The following is a 12,060-nucleotide window of genomic DNA, read 5'->3' as shown; positions in this document are numbered from 1 at the left end:
GCATCTCCTGCAGTGAACTGCTCTCTCAGAAGGCATGATGGATGAGGAGGAGCTCCCTCCCCCTCTGAGGGAAAGAGGGAGGGGGGGAGGGGAGATTCTGCAGACCATACACTCTATACCTCTGGGAATGTGGGGCAAGAAGAAAGCGGCTTTTTAAAGAAAGCAGGTGTTCAGCAGGAGCGGGAGAACATCTGTGAAAAACTATTCTAGGGACAAAAAAAAAATGGCAACGATTGCAAATTAGAAATGCATTTTTATGACATTGTTTACCAGCATGAATATTCTGCATGTCTTCTGCAAGCCATTCTGATCTCCCCCATGAATAACAGGGCTAGAAATTGAGAATTTAACATGGAAATTTAACAGAAATTATGTTATATGCAACAAATTAAAAAAAAAAAGTAGGATTATGTTTGAAAAAAAGATCTTCTCTATTTTACTTTTAATGACAAATAATTAAGAGAAAAGGGTTGCAACATCTACCCTGTTCTGTTTTCTTGAAGACATCTTAAGAGACCCAACAACCCACCCCTCTAAAATCCAAGGAGACTCCTCCCATCTTCTACAAGTATTTATTCTGCTACTACGAGTTTGACTACTACTACTTCAACTTCTCACCTGGCTGCTACTCTGCTTCTTCTTCCTCCTCCTCTTCTTCTCTTTCTTCTTCCTCTTGTAGCCTTTAACCAGAACCCTTATACGTAACTCTCTCCAATGGCAGCTGTGTGTGTATGTGTCACAATGTGGACTGCGGACTATCAAACTGATGTTGAACTGAACTGTACTGTCCACTCAGAGATGTCATTGATTCTGTGCATTTGAATTGAAAATATCTGTTGTCCCATTCTTTGGAAAAAAAATTCCTGACCTCGATATCCAAGGCAACACCGTTCTTTCAAAGTTAGAAAGTTCATCTGAAGTCCAGGGGTCAAGGATGAGTCAGGAAAAGGTACAGGTCAAGTTTGTTACCCACACAATGATCCAAGCAGGTACAAGATGGCTGCCTCATCATCCAGAGCTGTTATTCCACTTTCTTAGATTTATGTCTGAGGAGATCGTGTTGTTATTTCCCCTAAAGAGAGGTTTCTTTTTGAACTCACACAAGGCTGGATTTCAGAAAGAAGTCCAAATCCCCTGAGCTCAACCATATCCACCTAAGAAAATTTAGACACCAACGTTTGGTGATATTTTTAAGCATTCTTTAAAAAAAGAGACAAATCCCACATGTCACAGCCTACATTAAGGTTGTGTCTAGATGGTAACCATAGATTTGTGAAAACACATGAACACTCTTAAGACTCGCTTCCTGACGACCTAACCTAACCGTAGCCATTTGAGGTCCATACCTAATCATAACCATCGTGCGAGACTTTCGCAAATCTTGGGTTATCATCTAGACAGAACCCTACATTATGGTCTGATGGTCAAGTATTAAAGAACCAAAGAATCCCGCACAACAATCATACAAACTGCATGAATTTTACCTGATGAAGGTCTGAGGACCACAATGTCATGCCCATGAAGTGAGTTGGACGATATGCGCAATTCTTATTTGAGCTGGTCACTATATCTTCACGGTGTGCAAGAACCTTTTTGAAATGATGTATTTAGTCTAAAATATATCAATGTAATCAATGTATCTGTATTCACAGGCCGTAAATCCAGTAGCTTTTTCATGGTGTAGCTTAACCAAATCTACCCTTTGACTCTGTCAGGGAATCACACAAAAAGGAATTAGCTTGTGCATTGAAGGGGATGGATGCTTTACTAACCCTACTTTGGTTAGCTGGAATGCAGCCACAATATTGCTCATTTAATATATAGTTCACGTTTTTCATGCTGGTTTCGAAAATGGAGCGAGCAGGAATGTACAACTTCACTTAAATTATATTTATTTACTGAATTTAGTCGGAAAATAAGTCATGCCATTACTTAAATCTTCTTGGCTGATAATACTTACTCTGTTGATGAGCTCACTTGATGAGACCATGCTGCTGGAGTCAATGCAACATAGCCCTTCTAGTGAAAGTTTTTCTATGATGTCTTTCCATAAAAGGAATTACACATTTTAAAAAAACTAAATATGTAAAACTGGAGCCCAACGTTCAACCTGTAGAGTGGAGGCTGTCTAGTGTATATCCCGGTGACCCAGATTGAATGACTTTAGTAATTGGTTGGTGAGATAATATGCAATACTTCCAAACAAAATCCCATGTAAACAATATCATCAAAGTCCTACAACAGGTTGCTTTAACATGGAAATATGCTGACTCTGTCACCAGCTAATACCACCTGGTAAGACATTGTAGCAGATGTAAAGGGTAGAGCTCATATGAAAGACCTGTAATAATGAATTAACAGCAGCTCCTGTTGGTGGTGCTTTCCCCAAGTTGAGAGGCAGCCATCTTGGCTCTGTGTGTTCAAACAGGGTTTGCCAAGTACCATAACACCAGAAACAATAGAGGCGAGGGCATTCTGCTGAGCCGTGGGAAAGTCTTTTTCCTGACAATGTTTAGACAGATTTAGATACGTTTGATAAACAGATAAATTCACGGAACGATGGGAAATGTATTTAAAAGTGGCACTTTGGGTGTACTGGAAGCACTCGACAGATATGTTATCGCAAAAAAGCTGTAGATTGTGTTGGTACATATGTTTTTGTCTTCTCGTCTTTATTATGCATCTTATGTTTACATTAATGCTCATTTTCAGTTGCTCTGTATTAATTGATATTTGGTTTATAAGACAATGTGGGCCCACCACTTGGGCAGAATTGTTGGACACTTTGTAGGCATAGATGGATTACTGAACAGGCCGACCGGGCACAGGCCTCTGTTTGAAGTGACTAATACCATCTCTTAGTGGAAGTTAATCAAATGGCTACACACATACACAAACCGACTGCGAAGGTACACAAAACAACAACAAAGAGACTCAAAAGGACTACAAACTGACCACAAAGTGACTCAAAATGACTAGAAAGTGACGCAAAACCACCACAAAAAGACGCATAACTACTACAACGGCACACAAAATGACTACAAAGACACATACAACACAACTGCAAAGACACTCACGGTAAACACAGAGTCTTTCATTCTGGTCTGTGCCCAGGGCCTCATGGTTTCATAATCCATCCATGTTGTCGTAAGCTTTTCATTTTGTGGCTGACGTCCAGTAGGGCTATGACAAACATCTAACCGAGATATTCCCGTTTATGGCTTGGTCCCTATTTATAAATATTGCCGACAAATGAACGAAAACACTTGACAAAAAAATGTTCAGCTATCTGCAGACAAATCTGCACTCTCAAACTCACCAGCCACAGAAGTTCATCAGCTGTACTTTACGCTTTTCAACAAGGGCTAAACAAGCCTACCCTTGGGATTTGTGGACTGGGCCCTCACAAAATGTGGTCATACTGCATGTACCATGTTCAGTCACGCTGCTGGGGGAGACAGGAACTTAAGACCCAAACTACTCGTACTGATATGAATTATTGACTCTGTAACCCATCAAAATTTAATTTAGAATTAGCTATATATGCAAGATGTGTCAGGTCTGCTACTTTACTTAGTTCAACTAAGAAAGATGTTGCTTCACACGGGCAGTAAAACCTTTCTTTCTTTCTTTTTGGACAGTCCTAGGCACTCACAGACTTCACCAGTTCTGCAACTGTGGAATGTTCCTAAATATGGATTCAGCCATGATCTCATTGCTCTCTGGAAAGACAAAATAGTTTCAGCTCAGCTCATTTTTTCTTCGTCTTCATATATCATAGTCAAGCTGCGGTCCATCCAGTATGTGTTATTCCATTGCGTATCAGGTCATGCAGTGTATGAAAATCAGACATTGAGGAATGATGTAATAAACTGTAGCAATTAAAGCGTATGTTGCCATTCTAACTGAACCCTATAACTTGAAGGGCCATGGCTGACCAACACTAAATCCCCTGGCTTGTTAAATATGAAGTTTGGTTTGGTTTGCACTGAACCGTGCATTGTGAGGACCAAAAAGGTTTGGTAGCCATAATCTTTTTTTTTTTCCCTAGACATACACGCTGTTCTCTGTATGATTCTGGGGGAATCTTAACAAATACCAGGGAGCCAACAATCAATTAGAAAACAGGGCCTATCTCAGGAATACAGTGTATCAAAAATCTGAGAGGTGGAACGTTGAGATGATATGATGCTGCAGTATGTACTTTCAGGAAAGTTTCAATTAGTTTCAAATGAACATTGTGATAATTTCAATGGATCCCAACAATGCTACTTGAAGCCTGGAAGTAAATTGTTCTGTCCTTTTTGGTCCAAACTGTGTCCAACTGTCCTTCACTGCACTAGGTCTCATTGCTTCCAGGGTATTCTTGTTTTATGTGGTACTGTATGTGACAAGAATCGGTTATGATATGTTATATCACTTGTCTTCCTAAAGGTATAAAAGGTACTGCTTCAGAAATTTAAAAGATAGCTACTGTACTATAGTTATACCAATGTTAACGCAGTGACTTTCAGTATCTTTCATTTTGTTGGTTTGAAATGCTTTCAGCATTTTGTTGATTTGCTAAAACTGTAGTTTTTGGTTTACATGTCATCTACGTATTTTGTATTTTGTAACACATGCAATTATGATGAATTATGATCATGACGATTATAACAATGGATCGACAAATGATTTTGTATTCGAGCATGCAATGAACATAAAGATAGCATATGCACGCACCAGTTGGGCTAAAGGCTTCATGTCATTATGCTGTTGGTTGAACAACTGGTTTTATGTCTCAGATGGGGTTCAGGAAGGAGGGATGGTTGGGATTAACTCGGGGGTGCAAATGTGTTCGAATATCTGAGAAAGAAGACTTTTTACCTGCAGTCACAGCACAACGGATATATATACAAGAGGACTTCTACCAAGGCCCTAACCCCTCACTATCACTATAGATGTAAAACAGAAAGGTTTCTTTCAACAATATCAGACTTGCACTTAAATTGGTATAACTCTACCTAAAGTCATGGGAGGGCTTATACAAACTACATACTCAAATGTAACGTATACTTTTATCCATTGTATCTTGTTTCTAATTTATCGATTGTCCATGAAGAGACATACTAAGAAAACAAGGATAGTCCCTAGCATGGGTCAGGCTACAAAATGGTGGGATCCTACCATTCACACAATGCAACTTAATGATGTTTGACATCTTTCAAACTCCACACCAGCAGTTTGTAATGAGTTAACAGCAGCCATTCTCAAACACTTTGGTGAAGCAAAGATTCATTTAAGTTGATTTGGTTACAATCTCACAGTATCCTTGGTTTCTCTCTTGCTCGTTAATCCACGACGAAAAGTGCAAAATGTTTTTTTCTCATTGAAAGGTTGAAAAATCTTCGATTCTCTGACACCCCTCAGAAAGGACCTTTGTTGCTCCATTTAAGAACACTTAGTTGTCAGAGCATAGGTAGTTGATGTCTCCGATGTCTTGTTTGATACTCGAAAGTATGGAAAAGAAAAGCTTTAGCGGTTCATGGCGCATGGGTAAAGCCCTGCATCAAAATGGGATCCACCCCTCTCCCTACATGCATTTCCTAAGACATGTTGCTTCAGAAACCGACCTGATTAAGTCATAATAGAGACCTGTAGAAAAAGAAGAAGTGATGGCTGCACAGTTCTAGAAAGACAGATAGAAACCCTGATTATACCACTGCAGTGTAGTGGGGACAGAGCAATAATGGTACAGTCTTTTTTGGGTTTTGGTTATGTGTGTGTGTGTACGAGTGTGTCTAAGACTGTGTGCGTTTGTCTATATAAATGACTTGTGTGTAAGAAAGGAAGCATGCTGTGCAAACTGAGCTAAGCCACACCCCTGTGAGAAGATTGACAGCTAAGCTGACTAATAGTGCAACTTTACTTGAAACCCAAACGACAACCAGACATATCAGGACAAGATGCGGAGGAGCGGCTCTGCCCACTGTCACCCCCCCCCCCCCCCCCCCCCCAAACCCCCATCCCCACACACCTTTAATGCTGATTGGAGTTTTAAAAGGCCTATTATATACAAGTATTTCAAAAAGCCAGGAGGAATGTGATTGGTGGGTGGAGAATCAAACGGGACATGGACATAACTAAACCCAAGTCAAATATAACACCTATTATTTTTCATTTGTGAATGCATTGCATTGTATAATGTTAGGCAAGCTAGCTAGTTTATCCAGACAGTGGTGCTAGGCTGAAACAAGCTAACCAAGACATTTTACAAATTAGGCCTACTATTCACTTATGGTCTGCTGACCGCCAGCCGCATCTTGTGGTCATAAGAAAGATGTAGACTTTGGACAGTGGACTTCATGTTAAAATTGTTTTGGATTGCTGACTTTGTGCTAGCTGTACTCGCTGACGCTGTCTGGTTAAGTTACTTAACTAGCCTTATATCATAAAGAACATCTCAATGTCTTCAGAAAAGCTAATAATTGGACCATGAGTTAAATATTCCAAGGCTAGCACTAACCTACATTGTCCAGATAATCAGGTCAGCTAGCTGAAAATCATAAATGAAATGTCCCCAGTTAAGCTACAGTGACGATAGTATTTTTTTATAAAAATACTATTTCCAAGGTACTGAATGAACTTTCATGTTTCCTTTCAGTCTGTAGCTAAAGTAGCAAGTTGGGCTCTAAAACTCCAGTCTGCGTTCTTGCAGCGACCTTTCCTCCTCTCCATCCCATGCTCCTCACATCTCCTCTCTCTCTCTCTTTCTCTCTCTCTCTCTCTCTCTCTCTGTCCTTCCTTCCTCCTCCCCTCCTCCACTTACTTTGAGGAGGAAGTTTCTTCTTGCATCCCTTGTTCTTGTGTTTTTATATTCTATTTTTTGGAGATGAATTCTAAATGCATGCGTGGGAAACTTTAAAATGATGACTTTAACTTAATCGCGGATGGACCACGTGAAGGGAAGTCTCTCCTCCGACGAGAAAAAAAATAAAGCAAATAGCAAAGGTTCTCTTCTTATCCTCTTCCTTTCTCTGACATGTTACCGTGTAGGACACAAACCAACATTTCTTAATGAAATCAAATGAAAATCTTGCTTCTTTTCATTCGGTCATTCCTCACAGAGCAGCAGACCGTAATGGGATCCCCTTCTGGAGGCGAACAGGCTCAGTTTCATGAGTCCAATCATGGTTTTCCAGGAGCTTCTCAGCACCTGTGCCAAGGTTTTGGTGCCTGATTGGGAAATCAATTCAATTTCATTTTTTCATTTCTCTGTCACCATTTAAGGCAGTATCATACACATGTTGACTCATATTTCTCTTTACTTTGGACGCTGCTATTGCAACTTTTCATTGAGTCATGAAAGCTGAGGCCATAGAAGACTCTCCTTCCCATCAGGTCACATCGCTCTTTTATTTTCACTCATTTCAGGTTTTTCGTTTTTTTATCTTGTGCTCATTTCGCACAGTCATCTTCCAAATTGTTTCTGTTTTTAATAAACAGTACAATATATAACGCTGTGAGTCCAGATGCTCTTAGAAAAACAGACCGACTGGTTCATGGTCCGAAAACAGGGATAACTAGTTGGTACGTGTCCACTGGAAAGAGGCAGAGAAAAAAGAAGGATGACAGAGAGACGAGAGTCTTCCCTCCATTAACGAATGGGGTTCATGCCATAAAGACCGATGCTGGACATAATTTTATTGTCACTACACTGGAGAGAGAAAAATAAAATAAAAAAGAATCAAGAACTGTATAAAATATATTTCAATGGAATGTTTATTATTTACCTTTTCTATTTTTGAAACATGTAAAGAACAAAAAAGGTGAAACTGTAATAATTCAACAGCATTTGTGAAAAAGAGACTTATAAAAAAAACAGTTCTGTTGTTCAAATGTATGAAGGTTTGACTGTGAATGCTGATTTACCTGAGCAACTCTTCTCCTTTACTGATAGGATAAATGAAAAACCAGATGAATAATGATAAACAAAAAAAATCACAAAACTACTGGGAAAAAGCAAACAAATTCAGTTTAAAGAGAAAATCTAGAAAACTTAATAAAAACATTAAAAGCTTATGCCAAAACTTTCCATTTGTGTCCTGTGCCTTTCTTGTTTCGTCACAGATCCATTTCACAGTGCTGCACTTCTCTAAGCGGCTCGTCATTTATACTACACAACACTCCGTTTGTCCTGCAAGAAGCTTTCCTGTTCAACTTGTACGTCAAAAGTCAATATATACATAAACCACTGAGAGGTCCAGGATATTCTACGGAACCGTGTCAGTGTGACATTTTATGTCAAGTCTCAATGACAGTGACCGAGAGTTGTGCAAGTTCAAACTTCACAGCGCGGTCGATCTGGGCCAAGTGTGAGTGCTACCCCCATTCTCAGCATTCATCAATACTTTAATCAATCAATCCTTTATTTGTTAGGGACAGTGCACATTAATGAACAACGATAACATATCACTGTAAAAGTGCCGGATTATAGCAAAGATGCTAATTTGCATCCGTAGTCCCTGCTAAAAAAGAATAGAACAAATACAAATACTACTAAATAAATAAATAAAGTACAAATAGAAGAGACAAGACACACCGTACAATACATGACACACTCAGGAGGACACCAGACCCACACAGAATAAATCAATGAAATAAAACGTTGTGTGCAATATGATACAGACGAGTCAGTGGTCGCACTTTTGATTTGATTTAAGCCACTTTTATTCATGCATGCTATCTCTATAGTCTAGACATATGTATTAATAAACGTGAACAACTACCCCACCCCTCCAGTCCAAAAACTAGGGTGCTAAAATTCAAATGTGTGATGTCATCAAGAATAAAGTGGAACTGCTCCATAGACAATTCATTAGGTAACACCGACGGCACCCGCAGGACTGTTCTAATACATGGGGACATTTTCTATTTCAGAGCTGAGAACACAACAACAGAATAAAGCTTATCGGGGTATAAAAAAAGAAACCAAACTAAACCTGTCTCCCGTTCATTGTCTATGGATCAGCTTCACTTCATATGTACGTGATGACATCACAAATTTGAGACTTACTACTCTGGCTTCTGAACTTTTCCTCGTTAGTTTTGTAGCAACTTAAGTTGAGTAAGTCAAGATAGTTTGTAATATTGAACTAGTACTAGGTCACATTCACTTCTTCAGATTGTTTTTTTTTTTAATGAAATGCTCCGAGCTGTTCTTTCTCAGTAAAACCTCCTCCTGGATGTTTCAATAAAAATATATAAATCAAAATGTGAGATGTTTTCCGCCGGACTCTGCACTGATTTGTTGATGAAACTCTGCAGAACTCAGTGGGCAAGCGTCTTTAAATGTCGTGGGAGTGAACAAAGCTTGCGTTCATGGTCAATGGTTGCAAAAAGATACGTTTGCAACACCGTTCACCACCACAAACACTGGCGTGCTCAATGAACAGAGCTCTCCTAGCACATTCGTGCGCTGTAAACTGACTCGTGTCAAATGCCAGCTTTTACAGCTTATTCACAGGTTTCTCACTGCCAGTGTTCACCTTTCTTTAAGTCCCCCCTTTAGTGGAAAACCTTGTAAAGCAGTAATGTCAGACAAACCATTTGGATTAAGATAAATATATAAAATACTGTAGCTCCCAGCATCACTGTGGTGATTCAAAAACTCCAACAGGCATTTTTAACATGGTGTCCATCCTCAAATACAGCATGGATTGGTCTCTTCTTTGACCAAACAAACACATAGGGTATGAAGCCCACCAAAATCAGTGTTTTGGAATTTTTCATATTTATAAAACATGGTTTAAATGCATTTTTTTGGGTGAAAATCCATTTGAAAATTAAGTATTTTGTTAGTGTATATCATGGAATATAAAATAAAGTACAAATTCTGGCATGAGCCTTATTGGTATCATTTAAGCCCGTGTGTGCTCCAGATAAGTCCATCAATCAATTTAGTGACAAAATAAAAACATTTTGTTATTTTTGAACCAGTCAAAACACCAACATATGGGTTTATTAACATGTATTACACATATTATTTATTAAAAATAAACATTTAGTATGAATAGAATATAAATAACAATAATATATGTAAACTCAGCTGGGAGGAGGCCTCGAGGAAGACCAAGGACTAGAAGGAGAGATTAGATCTCTACACTGGCCTGGGTCTTCCAGTACATCATCGGATATATCTCTACTCATACTGTACATTTCATTTCTACTATGTGGAAGCAACAGGATGTGCATGATGTTACCAGACAATCAACAGTGGATTTGACCATTTCAGACCGTGTTTTGAGAATAATGTTTTTCATTAGTGCTCCGAAGCAACTGAAACTCACATCCTATCCTCACAGTAAGTAAGACCAATATTCCTTTCCTACAACACCCTCTGGTGGACACACACGGACACATCATTTGCGCTATACTTCAATTATTTATATAAACTAGAATGAACTTGTGAGGAGATTTTGATGAGATTGAAATGGAAAAGAAGACATTGTAGGGTGGTGTCAGCGGAGGGAAGAGAGAAGACCATGACAGGTCACAGTAGGAAGAGTACAGGTGTAGAAGACAGAAGTCAAAATGTCTGCACAGATCAGTTAGTCCACAATTTGCAATGCAGTTTTATTTAGTTTTTTATTTGCATCTGCATTTCTTGATATTACATGTCTTCATCGGGTCAGTGGTCGTATAATGTAATGTAATTGAATGGGGCACCTGCACACTGACAATATATGCCAATTAAAAATGCTTGTTTCAGATCGTTAGTGTAAGTGTCTGACTACGTTGTGGACAGACGGTGCGTTTCTAATCCAAAAATAATGGTTTGTTTTTGCACATTTTCAAATTGTGCCGACAATATGAAGAGCTCTTTAGAGAACTTCACGCAGCTTTCATAGACAGAAGTTACCTTTAGATGCAGACAGGCAGAAGTTGTGGCTGGTTGTGCTACAAATGGACCCTAAAGACTCTGGATGCACACCAGGCTTTAGCCCCCACCCTCCGTACCGTTGTTGCCATTAATTACTTACAAAGAAATACACGTCGAAAAAGGGTCCAGGTCAAAAAAATACAGAAATTCCCCTTTAAATTCCACACTTCCCTAGCGGGGTTTGGGACCCCAGGTTGGGAACCAGTGATTAGGCTAATGCACCAATAAACTGAGTTGTGTTTAGAACAATATAAAATCATTTGAAATAACAAAATGCAGAAATAATGAGGTAGACTACAATGTTTAGAGAATAGGAAATTCTGTAAATTGCAAAAACATCTAAATAGTACCTGTGTGATATTACCCATTTACCACAGTTCATCACAGAGCAGGTGAGAGGGGTTTTCTAACCTTTTCCTCATCCTCCCCATCGCCACTGCCTGCAGACTGCACCCATTATAACCAAATCACAGTGGACACCTTCCTGGCCAGCTTCTTGAATAAAGGTATATTATTAACACCAGAGGTTTGCAGAAAACAATTTCTACAGGTAACAAAAAAATAAACGTTCAAAAAAATGTTGACTATAAGTGCATTCATTCATTATGTTAAAACAGCTGTTCATTTGGTTTAAGATGTCTAGTCACTATAAAAGTATTAAATTGTTCATTAATACAACATGAATGTGAAGGAAATATACTAAATAAGTCTGTAAACTAAGGATAGACACGTGATAATGGTCATTTGTAAACCTCACCACACGGGGGCACAGCTCAGTCAATAATCACATCAGTGAATACCTTCATTCCAGCAAACTCGTTATGATGCTTCTTTGACCAGCCTGAAAAAGCCTCTGTTAATAATCCAGGCCAGGGCTGCCCAATCCTGCTCCTTGAGAGCTGCTGCCCTGCATGTTTTAGGTTTCTCTCTGCTCCAACACACCTGAGTCTAATGATGTGCTCGTTATCAAGCAGCAGCAGCTTGTCACAGGTTTACCTATCATTAGAGTCAGATGTGTTGGAGCAGGGAGAAGCCTAAAACATGCAGGACAGTGGCTCTCCGGGAGCAGGCTTGGGCACCCCTGATCTAGGCCATCCTGGACACTTCAGCGCGTCATTAAACTAGAACATGGGTGTCAA

This window comes from Echiichthys vipera, assembly GCF_963691815.1.
Source record: "Echiichthys vipera genome assembly, chromosome: 17".
Taxonomy (NCBI): Eukaryota; Metazoa; Chordata; class Actinopteri; order Perciformes; family Trachinidae; genus Echiichthys; species Echiichthys vipera.
Note: the sequence above shows the minus strand (reverse complement) of the source record.